This window comes from Gopherus evgoodei, chromosome 4, assembly GCF_007399415.2.
Source record: "Gopherus evgoodei ecotype Sinaloan lineage chromosome 4, rGopEvg1_v1.p, whole genome shotgun sequence".
Taxonomy (NCBI): domain Eukaryota; kingdom Metazoa; phylum Chordata; order Testudines; family Testudinidae; genus Gopherus; species Gopherus evgoodei.
Genome location: NC_044325.1, coordinates 77,564,879 through 77,580,054, shown reverse-complemented (window position 1 = coordinate 77,580,054; position 15,176 = coordinate 77,564,879). Strand labels below are relative to the sequence as shown.

At 50.0% G+C, this 15,176-nt stretch overlaps 1 protein-coding gene across 7 annotated transcripts in view; it reads left to right on the top strand.

Annotated features, from left to right (window-relative positions):
* The window catches only part of LOC115650270 (transmembrane protein 263-like), a 351,659-nt gene that overhangs the window by 276,462 nt on the left and 60,021 nt on the right, over positions 1-15,176 (top strand). For 4 of the 7 annotated variants that reach the window (XM_030559972.1, XM_030559974.1, XM_030559973.1 and 1 more), the window contains one exon: positions 6,808-6,920. The exons of the other annotated variants lie outside the window; for them this stretch is intronic. The gene's annotated coding sequence lies outside the window, so the exon portion shown is untranslated. The remainder of the gene's footprint in view (positions 1-6,807; positions 6,921-15,176) is intronic. 7 annotated transcript variants of the gene reach the window in all.

The following is a 15,176-nucleotide window of genomic DNA, read 5'->3' as shown; positions in this document are numbered from 1 at the left end:
TGTGCTCAAGGGAGAACCATCTTTTGTTTGCATTTCCAAAGGTTGCGTTGTAAGATCTGTTCTGCGGCAACCATCAGTCAAAGTCATTCTCTGAATGTCATTCTGTCAGTGAGGCCTCTTTGAATGAAAGGCACATGCAGCAGTGGAAAGGAGTGCGTGCTTCTCTGGCGGTTCAGGGAGGGGTGGGTCATGACCTTTGGCAACTGGTTTTATGTGCATGATGTAGGCTTCAAGCTTTTCCCATTAGAGTAGCCTTATTCTTGTGGTATTTGAGGTGGAAATCTTATTGTTCTTCTTCAAGTGATTGCTCATATCCATTCCAGTTAGGTGTGTGTGCCGTGCGTGCACATTCGTCGGAAAACTTTTACCCTAGCAACTCAGTGGGCCGGCAGGTCGCCCCCTAGAGTGGCGCCATCATGGCGCTTGATATATACCCCTGCCGGCCCACCCGCTCCTCAGTTCCTTCTTACCGCCCGTGTCGGTCGTTGGAACAGTGGAGCGCGGCTTAGCTGACCTCCACTTCCCTAGCTACTCGTAGTTCTCGTATATAGTTATGCAGTTATAATCCTTTTATATATATATTTGTATAGTTATACGTTTTTTCTTTGCTAACATAGTTAGTTTAGTAATAGTTAGCGGGGTTCAGGAAGTAGCCCCTTCCATGAACCCGGTGCCGGAGCCCATGCACGGCTCACCGGGTTTTAAAATGGGCTCGGCCTGCCAGAAGCCGATGCCGAAGGGAGATCCACACGACTCCTGTTTGAAGTGCCTCAGGGAATCACACTTGACAGCTAAGTGCCCCATTTGCAAGGCTTTTAAGCTGAGAACAAAAAGGAGCGGGACTTTCACTTACCCCTCCACCTTTGGCGCCGAGCGATGATCAAGCGGCTGGCAGAAGTGCCTCCTCGGCACCGGACCCCGTCGGTACAGCCAAGGCCTTTCGGCACCGGCCGTCACCGGCACCGAAGTCGACTCGGCACCGCTCCCTTCCTCCGAGGTCGAGAAAGCCTACGATTCCTGCTGGTGCCTGACGGCTCCCCGGCACGCGCCGTGGTTGAGCCCCCTGCTCCTGCTGCTTCCGTGCCACCTGCATCGCAGCCAGACAGCTCGTCTAAGTCGGATCGCCCGGCACCGACACCTGCTGAGGCACCGACGACGTCGGCACCGTCGATCCCGGTCCCACAAGGGCCGTAGAATCCGGTGCCTGATGGCTCCCCGGCACGCGCCGTGGTAGAGCTTACTGCTCCTGCTGCTTCCGTGCCAACTGCACCGCAGCCAGAGAGCTCGTCTAAGTCGGATCACCCGGCACCGACACCTGCTGAGGCACCGACGACGTCGGCACCGTCGATCCCGGTCCCACAAGGGCCGTAGAATCCGGTGCCTGATGGCTCCCCGGCACGCGCCGTGGTAGAGCTTACTGCTCCTGCTGCTTCCGTGCCAACTGCACCGCAGCCAGAGAGCTCGTCTAAGTCGGATCGCCCGGCACCGACACCTGCTGAGGCACCGACGACGTCGGCACCGTCGATCCCGGTCCCACAAGGGCCGTAGAATCCGGTGCCTGGCGGCTCCCCGGCACGCGCCGTGGTTGAGCTACTGCTCCTGCTGCTTCCGTGCCAACGGCACCGCAGCCAGAGAGCTCGTCTAAGTCGGATCGCCCGGCACCGACACCTGCTGAGGCACCGACGACGTCGGCACCGTCGATCCCGGTCCCACAAGGACCGTAGAATCCGGTGCCTGACGGCTCCCTGGCACGCGCCGTGGTTGAGCTACTGCTCCTGCTGCTTCCGTGCCAACGGCACCGCAGCCAGAGAGCTCGTCTAAGTCGGATTGCCCGGCACCGACACCTCTGAGGCACCAACAACGTCGGCACCGTCGATTCCAGTCCCACAAGGGCCGTCGAATCCGGTGCCTGACGGCTCCCCGACACGCGCCATGGTTGAGCTTATTGCTCCTGCTGCTTCCGTGCCGACGGCACCGCAGCCAGACAGCTCATCTAACTCGGATCGCCCGGCACCGACACCTATCGAAGCTCTGACGACCTCGGTACCGTCGATCCTGGTCCCACGAGGGCCGTCGAATCCGGTGCCTGACAGCTCCCCAGTATGCACTGTGGTTGAGCCTGCTGTTCCCTCCACGCCGGAGACATTACCAACGGCGAGGGATCTCATTGCCATGACAGAGTCGATGCTGCCTGACCCCGGCACCGCCGGTGCGGGTAATACAGTCTCTTCATGTGACTGTCCTCTGTCAGCACAGCAGAGCGGCACCGTTCATGATCACAGTCCCGCAGACACTCCAGGTCCTGTCGGCACACCCGACACCACTTGCAGTCCCGGTGCTGTTTTCCTCATCGGTACTGGTCGCACTCACTGCACCGGTCGGTATCCCGTTCGCCGACCCGCTATCGGCACCGTTCTGACTCCCGGCACCGCGACAGGTACCTTGACTCCTGTAGCATCTCCCCGAGCCTCGAGATCTTGGTCGACCTCCCGGCACCATTCTGGTTGCGGGTCTGGATCTCGTTCCAGGTACCGGTACGCCTCCCGGTGCCGGTCCCCGGTGCCGAGTTGGGCAAGGTCCGATAGAGTCAGAGACTCTGCCTGTGCCTTCTTTTAGTACCTCCATGGCCATCCAGACACGCATCCGTGTCATCCCACATGCGCAGATCTTATGCTCAGGACCACGATTCTGATATGATGGCCAGCGGGCGCCAGCCCCGAAACCGAAAGAGGCTTGGCGAATGAACCTGCTTGGCCGCCAAGTGTACTCTGCACAGGCCCTGCAGCTCTGGGTAGCAAGGCAACAAGCCTTGCTTAGCTGCTATAATTATAGCACCTGGGTGAAGGTAGTTTAGTTTATGGAGTTTCTCCCTCAAAACTCCCGCCAAGAGTTCGCTGCCGTCTTGGAGGACGGGGGAAAAAGGTACCCAGAGCGTCCCTCCAGGCCTCGTTGGACGCAGCAGACTCTGCAGCCAGGACTCTGGCCTTTGGTGTCGCCATGAGGTGCATCTCATGTCTTCAGGTTTCAAACCTCCGGCCGGAGCTGCAGTATGCCATTCAGGATTTACCCTTTGTTGGTAAAGGCCTCTTCGCGGCAAAGACAGCCCCAGGCTGTGAAGCCTGATGGACAATAGGGTCCTAATGCGCTCTCTCAGCATGCATATGCCAGCGACCAAACGCAGGCCTTTCTGTCCCCAGCCGCCATACTCTGTGCCTAGCCAGAGACAGGACTTTGGCAAACAGCGAGGCCAAGGTGGTCGCAGACGAACATCAGGACCCCTAAAGAGCCAAGGTCAAGGTCCCTCGCAATTACCACTGGGACCAAAGATGAACCTTCCAAGGTGCGCCTGAGGGTGGTGTACCAGTCACCGGCCGGGATCCCAATCCCGCTTTCTCCTGGCATGGCCCCAGTTAATTTCAGATCGCTGGGTCCTGCGCACGGTGGAGCATAGGTACCACCTCTAATTTGTTCCAGCCCTGTCCCCCTTCAGGGACCCCTCTCACGAGCAATTCCTCGTACAAGAGGTGCAGACGCCGACTGACGAAAGGGGCAAGGGGGTTTACTCCCGTTATGCCCTAGTCCCCCACTCGAACGGAGGTCTCAGACCTTCCTAGTCCTGCACGGACTCAACCGGTTTAGGATAAGGTTGAAGTTCCGCACGGTATCCCTGGGAACCATTATTCCATCCTTGCCTCCTGGGGGCTACTATGCCGCCCTTGATATGAAGGACGCGTACTTTCGCAACGCCATCTTCCCTCCGCACAGGAGATACCTCCGCTTTCTAGCCAACTGTCAGTACTTCTGGTTTACAGCCATAGTCGCCGCCTACCTTCTCTGATGTCGGATATGCGTTTTTCCGTATCTGGACGATTCGCTTATCCGAGGAGACTCTGAGACACAAACCACTCAGCGCGTGGGCATCGTCACGGTCTTATTCACAGGTCAAGGCCTGATGATTACTATAGAGCAATCCACTCTGGTTCCCACGCAGAGGTTGGACTTCCTAGGGGCTATCCTGGTCTCCTACCTAGCCGGAGCCTGCTTATCACAACTGCGTTTTAGGCGATGGCAACAATCATCTGAGGTCTGCAGGCTTTCCCAACGACCTCGGCTCATACTTGTCTCAGTCTCCTGGGTCCATGGTTGCCCGCAAGTTTGTAACCAAACATGCCAAGCTCCCCCTCCATCCTCTCCAAGTCCGGCTTACCTCAGCGTACCACCCGGACAGGGAGCCAATGGTCATGGTAGTCACCGTTCCCTTGAGCACCTTAGGCTCCCTAGAGTGGTGGCTAACTCCCTCCGTGGTGTGGGCAGGGATGCGGTTCCATCCGCCCCAGCCCTCACTGCCCCTGACGACGGACGCGTCATCTCTCTGCTCGAGTGCTCATGGTCACCTCCGAGCTTAAGGCCTTTGGTCTTCTCGGGAGCTGGCATTTCACATCAATGCCCCAAAAATGAGAGTAGTCCGCCTGGCGTGCCAGGGGTTCCAGCGGCAGCTGTGAGGCCGTGGTATCTCGGTGTTTACAGCCAACACAACGGCCATGTGCTTCATAAATAACCAGGGGGAAACATGGTCCTCCCCCCTTTTGTCAGGAGGCCATCCATTTCCGGGACTTTTGCATGGCCCACTCGATGGAGCTGGTGACGTCCTTTCTCCCAGGCGTTCGGAACGTCTTGGTGCTTTGACTCAGCAGGTCTTTCCTGTCTTACGAGTGATCACTCTGCCCCATGTGAGGCGTTCTGCTTTCCAGAAGTGGAGATGTTTCCTCACATAGACCTGTTCGCTCACCGCGAGAGCAGAAAATGCCAGATGTTCTGCTCCTTCCAAGGTCTCTCCTCGGGATCGATCTTGGACGCATTCCTGATGCCGTGGAAAGGCCAACTCCGTTATGCCTTCCCACTGTTCCCACTGGTTCTTTAGGTCCTGCTCAAACTCCGCAGGGGCAGAGCGTGCATCATCATGATCACTCCAGAGTGGTCCAGGCAGCACTGATATACCACGTTGCTCGGCCTGTCAATAACCGACCCAATTACCCTGCCACCCCACCCAGACCTCATCACTCAGGGCAACGACAGGCTTCGTCACCCGGACCTGCAGCCTCTTCGCCTCATGGTGTGGCTGCTGCGTAACTGAGCCAGGGTGACAGGAAGCCTTCCACCTGGTCAAGTACCGGGCCGGGTGGAAGTGTTTCTTCTACAGCTGCAATACGCTCGATCTTGCTCCTGCTGAGGTCTCGATCCCCTCTATTTGGCCTGCCTCTGGCCTTCAGCGGCAGGACCTGGCGGTATCATCGCTGAGGATACACTCAGCAGCCATCTCTACCTTCCAGCCAGGCTAAGGTGGACGTTCCGCTATGGGTTCGAGGTCCCTCAAGGGCTTGGAGCGCTTGCACCCTCGGGTGCGCCGCCCAGCCCCAACCTGGGACCTCAACCTAGTTTTAGCCAGACTTATGTCTCCCCCATTCGAGCCGTTCACGACTGGCCCTCTGCTATACCTGTCTTGGACGACAACTTTCCTCGTAGCTGTTACATCGGCCAGACGGGTCTCCGAGCTCAGAGCTCTTACGGTGGCTTTCCTCCCTAAGGTGGTTTCGGCCTTTCATGTTACCCACAGCTCAACGCAATGGGCACAACCATTGTACTCCTTGGACCTCTGTGGAGTGCTCGCATTTATATTGCGCTGACAGAGCCATTTCGTAAGGTGCCCCAGCTCTGTCACGGTAGCGGGCCAAAGGGAGGGCTTGCTTGTTTTCCTCTCAGAGGATCTCATCTTGGGTGATGGCGTACATCCGCACTTGTTATGATTTGGCTCATATTTCCCCAAGCCACATCATCGTACACTCTACCAGGGCTCAGGCTTCATCTGCCGCCTTGCTGGCTCGTGTTCCTACCCACGAGATCTGTCGCGCAGCTCCATTGGTCCTCGGTCCATACCTTTGCTTCGCAGTATGCCCTGGTTCAACAGTCAAGAGAGGCTGTAGCCTCTGGCTCAGCAGTTTTCATTCTGCCACATTTCACTCCGACACCACCGCCTACGTAAGGCTTGGGATTCACCTAACTGGAATGGATATGAGCAATCACTCGAAGAAGAAAAGACGGTTACTCACCTTTGTAACTGTTGTTCTTCGAGATGTGTTGCTCATATCCATTCCACACCCGCCCTCCTTCCCCACTGTCGGAGTAGCCGGCAAGAAGGAACTGAGGAGCGGGTGGGCTGGCAGGGGTATATATCAAGCGCCATGATGGCGCCACTCTAGGGGGCGACCTGCCGGCCCACTGAGTTGCTAGGGTAAAAGTTTTCCGACGAATGTGCACACGCGGCGCACACACCTAACTGGAATGGATATGAGCAACACATCTCGAAGAACAACAGTTACAAAGGTGAGTAACCGTCTTTTAAAGATGATAGCAGCGAGTGGTGGTGGGTCTGGGTATAATAGATAGACTCTCCATATGCAAATAGCAAACTGTTTTTTTAAGACAGGAGGTGCAAACTATTGCCTGGGGGATAGAAAAATGCCAGAGATCATAATACTCTGCCAAAAACTCCTTGTGGCTTTCAGCCTCTCCAGCGGCCAGTTTAGAGCCTGGTGATCAGTGCATTCCCATTCAGCTCTCAAGCATATGGTATATTTGTTACATTATACATATCAGGAGCCCGGAGTGGTGGTCCAGTAGTGTGGGCTGTAAATAGGCATGTCACATCATTTTCCAGCATTCTGTTACATTAGAGAACTCTCTTCACCCACATTATGAGAGAAAATATAATGTAATTTTTTTCTTTGACATCTGTTTCTTTGTTCATAGGTTAATACTGAAACCCCATGCTGAGAGAAGCAACAGAAATTAGTAAGGAGCTGGCAGGATTGACTTATGAGCACAGACTTTGAAAAACTAAATCTGTCTACCATGACTATAAGGTGACTAAAGAGACACATTGTAACTGTATTTGGAGCTGGCAAACACCACAGAGAGAGCAGAATTAGTTGGGGTGGTTTGGGGTGTAATTAAGGGCTTGTTTACAAGGCCCTGCAGTTGGGACTATGAGGGTGTGACCTGTAGCTAAGGTGACCAGACAGCAAGTGTGAAAAGTTGGGAATGGGTGAGGTGGGTAATAGGAGCCCATATAAGAAAAAGACCCAAAAATCAGGACTGTCCCTATAAAATTGGGACATCTGGTCACCCTACCTGTAGCACATACTAGTGTGCTGTGCTTTAATTCCCCCGTGTGGATGCTGTAGGTGCAAATTAAAAGGTTCCTAGTTCATGTTAACAAACTTTAATGTGAACTAGATACCTTTTCATTTGCACCTATACTATCCACATGGGGGAGTTACAGTGCAGCACATTAGGGCACGCTGCAGTTCACATACCATAGTCCAAAATGGGGGCCATTTAGACATAGTCTGAGTATGTGGAGGGCAGGGTGGGTGCTATATTTAAGAAAGGGATTTAAGCTGAATATCAGAGTACTCTTCCTGACAATGAAATACAGAATAATTTTCCATAGTAAGAGATGGAAGTCCCATCACTTAGAATCTTTAACATTAGACTGTACAAAACACTAAATATTTTAATGCAGGAAACAATGCTGCATTGGGCAAGGTCATACAATAGATCTTTAACATCTAGTATGCTACTGGTGTGTAGCCCCTCTTCCAGATATGGCTCATGCCTCCTCCTGGTACTCGCCACCTGGAGTGACTTCTTCCCTCTCCTTGCATGGATTGGGTTATAGGTTCTTTTTCTGACTCTTGATGCTTCCACCCCAGGTGATTCATCACTGTGCCCGAGATCCAAGGTGTACTGTCCCTTGGGGAAGTGAACAATGCTACTAATGGGCAAGGAATATGAAAAGCCCCTGAAGTACACAACAATAAAGTACATCAAAACACACCCCAGCAAAGAAATGATGCACCCCAAAATAACACTACAACAAAGGGAAACTTTACTGGAAGCAGGAAAATAGGAAAGAAAATGATTTGAGTTAACTAATACATACTAATAACTCAACAAATTCCCCATCTCCCAACTCCTCCCAACTCCCAGCTCCCTTCCTGGCATCTTCCTAGGCAGGTGGCATGCTGAGATTGAGGCCTGAGATGAGTGCTACAGTACTGTGAACATTGGCCAGTGTAAACAGAAAGGGTCCCTTTACCGTGTCTTTGTCCATGGGCAGGACACAGTCCTCATTGGCTCTTACCAAGCTTGCTGGCTTTCTGATTTGGAGTCCTGCGGAGGTTTCATCTGACTTTCAGTAGGCAGTGCCGGGTCAGATCTCTGCCACTCTGGACGTGGGTCTCCACAGGGTTGGATCATCCTGATCCATGCAACCTTCCCACAGCAGTTCAGACTCACTTTGTGGGAAGTGGGAGTTAATCAGAGACTCCCTAAGCTGTTCTGCTTCTTTCTCTCACAGTTCCCAAGCTCAAAACTGAAACAAAAACTAATGTCTTTTGTCTCTGTCAGGCTGTCCCTTCCCATGGAGGGAATGTTTGCACGGCAGTGGGGAGGTGTGATTCCCAGCGTGGGCAGACAGACTCACAGCACTACCTGAGCTCGAACTATCACTCTAAAACTAGCAGTGCAGAGGTTCCAACACGGGCAGCAGTTTGCACTAGCCGCCCACGCTTGGACTCGGGTGGCTAGCCTAAGCTATTGCCGGTGCCTCAACATCCGCTCTGCTATTTTTAGCTCACTAGGTCGAGCTGAGCTAGCACAGGTCTGTCTACACCCATGCTGAGAACCTTCCAGCTGCAGTGTAGACAACCCTGTGGGTCTGAGCAGCCTTGGCTCACCATTGGCCCAGTAAACTGCTTATCCATATCACCCCATGTGAAACCTGCCAACTGGCCTCAGCAAGAGTTTCCAGTCCATTCTGTCCCCACCCCGACTCCAAGTCCACTGGGAAATGGTGTCAGAGGGCTCTTGTAGTCATTACAGTTGTTGTCCCGAGGGTAGGACCCCTGAGAGCCTCAGTCTGGCACTCCAGGACCTGGCACACTCAAGTAAGGGGTCACAGGTATATTTGCTGTTGTGGATCAAAATTAAGTTTCGAAACCCAGAACTTTAAAGATCATATCAGGAGCATGATGCAAGTTGTATCATTGTGGGCCTACTCAAAGGAACAGACACCCAACTCCCACTGAAATTCAGCAGGCACAATAGGCCTTTTCAATTCTCAGCCTTAAACACTACGGTTTGTGCTAGTGTAAGGCTGACAGACCCCGGTCATCAGCGGGCAGGATTGAACAGGGGACCTCTAGAGCTTAGTACATGAGCCTCTACCGCATGAGCTAAAAGCCAACTAAGGTTACCTGAGGTTGTAGAGCAGACTCATTTTATCTCTTTCTCAGTAGTCTGAGTGCTATTAGATGGGACAAAACACCACACCCCGAAGGTGTGCGGGTTACACTAGCCTACTGGTTCATAAGACAGACCCAAGGGTGAGCTGAACCTTGGAGCTCTGGCATCTTCAGTCATCTGACAGAGGCTAGAAGGGAAATCTAAAAAGACCATAGTTGTGAGACCATACACGTTGCCAGTCCTGTAGAATAGCTTTGTTCATGAGGGCTATAAATGCAATCCATATAAAAACAAACAAGACAGTCTGGAGATAACCCACATTTCTAGAGGTCAAACCTCAGGTGACCTTGCAGGATCATATATAGTGTCTGTGTTGTGTATTCCTCCATTTCATCTGGAGAAAGGGGAAAAAAGTTTAATAAGTGAAACCTGGACTAGGGAATCCAATCCATCCAGTTACTATAGAGCAAAGATTGTGGAATATCAATGCACTTTGAAATCTGTATCATCGTAGACCCTGGTGTATGTGTGATGATTTACAAGTAACCTGACAGTGCATGAAATAATTGTCTTCGTAGATCTGAAACAACACTGACATCCGCTTTGAAATTTAAATGAAAGAAACACAGTGGAGTTCTTTTAAATGCATAATTTTGGTGCACTGATTTTTTTTTCTTTATAATAGGTTAATTACTTGAACAGGTATTAGTTTAAGATTTTTTCCATTCTATTGTACAGCAATAAGATACACTTAAAGTCATGCATTACTGGACAATTACAGCACACTGCCCCAGGTCGCATTATATAATACAAGGCCAAAGACAAAGTGATTTTAATCACCTGAGTAGAACACTGATATCCTAGAAATGTTCTGTTGGAGTGCCTTGTTGCTGCCATGAATGGAAATTGCAAAGCAAATAAAATAACAATAAGGAATAATCTCACTTGATTATTTATTGTGCATCATATCAGTGGTGCAAGTACGACATAACCAGTAGTCAGTTGGAAAACTCCATTTGTGTCCAGCGTCCTAATGCTATTTCTTAATAATAAATGGTTGAGTTGGAGGAGAGGCCAATGGCTTTGACTGAATAGGTTTGTTGTTTTCAGCATCTCAGTTTTGCTATTGTGTGGCACCTGGAGATAAGCAGGGAATTAGTCAATGTTAATAAGTTTACTTTTTTATCAAGTAAAATGTTTGTTAAAGAGAGTTACCCAATATGTGATAAAATCTTTATTCGGAGTTATGAAAAGATAATGGAATGTGATGATCTTTGTAATGCATTCAGTGGGAAACCACTTAAAATTTTCACCAAAGAACCTTGCACCCCTAATTATGAACTGTTACTCTCTAAATAGCAGAATTTAATCTTGTCTAATCTTTGTATCAATACTTGCATTATCAGACCTGTCAGGTTGCCCTCATTTTGTGGGGGTTCCATTTCATGCCATTTAAAGCAATTTCACAGGTGAAGCACAGAAATTCACAATGTATTTAAATGGAAATTCTCAGTAAAAACTTGCTCAAACCTCATTTGATCTCTGGGTAGAATATAGCCCATTGTGTTGTGAGCAGGGAAGGAATGTGAGTATGTGTGTGTGTGTGTGTATATATATATATATATATATATATATATATATATATATATATATATATGTGATATAACTTATAACCTTTTTCTAGTAGCATCTGTCACCTGTCTCATCCGAGTTGCTTTTTAGCAGAGAGTTATTTGAGCTTTATGCCCAGTGTTTCAATCACAGCTCTGCTTTCTGAGTAAGAATTAATAACATAAGTAAATTCACAGCACAAAATGCACAGAATTACAAATGTCGAGGTGAGCCCCGTTGGCAGGTGAGCTCCAATCTGTAGCTCGTGCTAATGAAAAATTACCTAGATTGTATGCATTTTAAATCTTTTATTTCTCTAGAAATCTAACATGACAGGCTCACAGCCAGTGTAATCTCTGGTAGAGAGTGCACTCTAGTTAGATGGTTGCAGGGCCGGCCTTAGGATTTATGGTGCCCTAGGCGAGATTATTAAACTGGTGCCTCTGTGCCTGATCTGCTCTTAGCAACACAAACATAAGCTTACAGTATTGGAAAACTTGCCACATTCACGTTATTAAAAGCAGTTTAACTTAATTAAGCACACTGTAATGCTGATGGACTAGCACTAAAGAAGCGGCACTATAGAAAAAATTCTGATATGACAGAATGATGCAAATTTTTTTTTAATTTATCAAAATTTTATTGAAAATTTATATGAAGAGTTATTGAAACAAAGATTTGTTTTTAATTAAAAGCAATCTTTCTGGCTTTTTTGGTTGCAAAATCAGTAATAATGGCATCATATGACAAAGACAAAGTCGTGTCTTGTTCGATTGCAAGAATAGCAAGACCAGTTAAGCGTTCCTGACTCATTGTAGAGCAGAGATAGTTTTTAATGAGCTTTAGTTTTGAGAAACTCCGTTCTCCTGACGCTACTGTTAAAGGAATTGTCAGTAGAATACGAGTGGCAATGTACACATTAGGATATATGTCAACAAGTTTGCGGGTATGAATAAACTGTACAATGTCCATCACCGATTTTGCATGTGGCAACATTGATGACAGTGTACTCAATTCTTCGTACAGTTCAAGTCCATTTAAATCAAAACTATCACCGTGCTTCAGGAGGCTCTCTAGGTTCTTGCACTTCGTCATTAGTTGCTCTTGTTTTCCTATTTCGTTGAATTTAGTTATGTCATACAAAAATCCAAACTGTTCATGGTGTACCTGCAAGGTATTAAACCTTTCATCAACAGCAGATACTGCTTTATCCATCACAACATTAAAAAATTCAACCTCAAATTTCTTTTCTGGATCGTCTATGGGCATGATCTGCTGTACAGATTCTTCACAAAGAAGTGTCCCTGGCCTTTTTAACTCATATTAACTATGTATTTACTTTATGAAAGTTGGAGAAAACATTGTGAAAACCTAAAACATTGGCTGCCCAACTTCTGGGCTGGCAAAAGTTATACTGACTCACAGGGAAAAAAAAAAGCAGGAGAATCTTAGTACAACATATGGTCACTCTATACCAGGGGTCGGGTCGGCAACCTTTCAGAAGTGGTGTGCCAAGTTCACTGTAATTTAAGGTTTCTCGTGCCAGTAATACATTTTAATGTTTGTAGAAGGTTTCTCTCTATGTCTATATTATATAAATAAACTATTGTTATTATCTGAGGTCTTGGCCACCGGTCCTGCTCAGGCCACTGCCAGCTGAGTAAATGAAACCCCAAACCGGCAGCGGGCTGGTGGCTGGAACCCTAGACAAGGATCCCAGACCCTGCTCAGCCTGCTGCTGGTCTGGGGTTCTGACCACCAACTCCTGCCAGCCAGGATCCCGGCCGCCAATCCCCCCTCAGCCTGCTACCAGCCTGGGATTCTGCTCACCCAGGCTGGCAGGAGGCAGAGTGGGGCTGGCGGCTGAGCTCCTGACTGGCAAGGGGCCGGCAGCCGGAACCCTGGAGTAGCAGTAGGCTGAGTGCTGCTGGCACCCCAGACTGGCAGCAGACTGAGCCACTCAATCCCCCATCGGCCCTGCTCAGCCCGCCACCAGCCCACTCAGCCCGCTGCCAGCTGAGTGAATGGAACCCCAGGCTGACAGCAGGTTGAGTAGTTCAGCTGGCCTGCTCAGCCCACTGCCAGCCTGGGGTTCCTTGGGGGTCCCCAGGCCAGCAGCAGGTGCTGAGTGGGGCCGATGGCTGGTATCCCAGCTGGCAATAGGGCAGCAGCCGGAACCCCCGAGCAGTGATGGGCTGAGCCGCTCAGCCTGCTGCTGCATACCATCAAAAATCAGCTCACCTGCCACCTTTGACACGTGTGCCATAGGTTGCCGACCCCTGCTTTATACACTAGTAAGGAGATGAGCATATTACAGTTGTTGGAGGGCTCTTATCAGGAGTAACAGGCTATAGGAAAGTCAGTCAACAATTTTTGTTTCTCTGATGAAAACTGGCCCACTCCCTGCCTCAAGCCCAACCTGTCACTAATAATTGTCAACAACTTTATTTTCTGTTTTTGGCTAAGATATTGATTTTTTTTTAAAATAATATTGAAATTGGATTCAGGATTGTTAGCAAGAATTTTTGGCAAACAAAGTTGCTAAATGACAATCTAAATGGCAACACAGTACTGCTTTCATGCTTGGCTCACCCCCCAGCCCGCTGGTCCAACAGTTGCAGTAGAGGAGGAGATAGGTGGAAAACTGCAGGACCCCAAAATCCACCTCCTGGGGTGCAGAGTGGCAACAGCAGCAGTAAACCCTCAGGTCCAATCACACGCCAATGGGCACCACCACCAGCCTTATGGACCATGGTGAAGTTAGCACAGCATCTGATCTCAGGGACAGGGCACCCATGGAGCCACAGCAGCTCATCCTGCCCTATGCAGCTCCCCCCAGATGAGATGGATAGCTGGCAGCTGCCAGCCCGGGGGAGAGGCGCTCCCCAGCTAGGGTGGCCAGATCCAGATGTCCTGATTTTATAGGGCCAGTCCCGATATTTGGGGCTTTGTCTTATATAGGCACCAATTACCCCCACCTAGAGTGACCAGACAGAAAGTGTGTAAAATCAGGACAGGGAAGGGAGGCGTGGGGGGGTGAAAGGAGCCTATATAAGAAAAAGACCCCAAAATTGGGACTGTCCCTATAAAATACAGATATCTGCTCACCCTACCCCAATCCCGATTTTTCACACATCTGGCTAACCTCAGCCCAGCCCTGTGTGACATTCCAATCCTGGCTGCCTGCCCAGGAAGTGAGTTACTTTCACTTTCATACCTCAGCAAGCAGCCAGCCTCCCCTCCCCCCACCTACCCCCAGCATCTCACCCAACCCAGCCCTGATGGAGGGGAGGGAGGAGAGAGAGAGGGGTGCTCCTGGGGAGGAGGGAGAAAGGAGGGGGTGCTCCGTGGGGCAGGGGGGAGAAGAATGGATGTTATGGGAGACAACAAAGGATACTGGTTCCAGAGCCACAGAGCCTGCCTCACCTGACCTCAGCTGGGGGGGAAAGAGTCACATGCACAGGTGAGCTCCTTTCCCAACCCCCACCCCCTCCCCTTCCCAGAGACCCCAGCAGCCAATCCCGTCCCTCAGACTGTGCTGCATTCGGCTCTCTCTAGGACCCAGCAGCCCTGCTTCTACACTGTCTGGGCTGCCTGCAGAGTGGTGCCCCCAGGCAGTGTGAGGCCCTACGCCGTTGCCTATTCTGCCTATGCCTAAGGACGGCCCTGGATGGTTGTAACTTCATTCCCATCGGGATGTGCACAGACTCCAAGTGCCTTTTGGGTAAAAAAAAAGTCAAATCCCTAAAGCATTTGGTTTTTGTTTGCATTGAAACAGGTGGATGGCTCCTACTACAGAATGCAGAGAGTAGATCTGGCAAAATCTTTTTTGGTAGGAGATCTGGCAATATATGTGAGAAAAGTCCCTGGCCCCAAAGCAAAAGCAGCTGCATCACCACACTACCACACTTTGGGTGTACATTGCTGTCATGCTTGTTTTCCTCCCATTCTACTAACGAATACCACATGTGAGTTGAGGATTAGTATTTCTGCACAGAGGTTTCTTCCTTCCTCTCCCCAGCCTACAATGCAGTGAAACAGATTAGAAATAAGTGGAGAGTGGTATTCCTTAGGTTTATTGTTTAACTCCTTCAGTGCTTGATTTCTCTTTGATGTGTGTTTGTTTAAAGCAGCCCTCTAGCAGCAAATGTGGTTGTAATTCATGCTTCCTGTTTTCATTCAAGATATCTCAGCTCTGGCATGTTCACACAAGATTGCTGCAGCTACTGTTGATATAACTTTGTTCTTTCCCAGTTCAG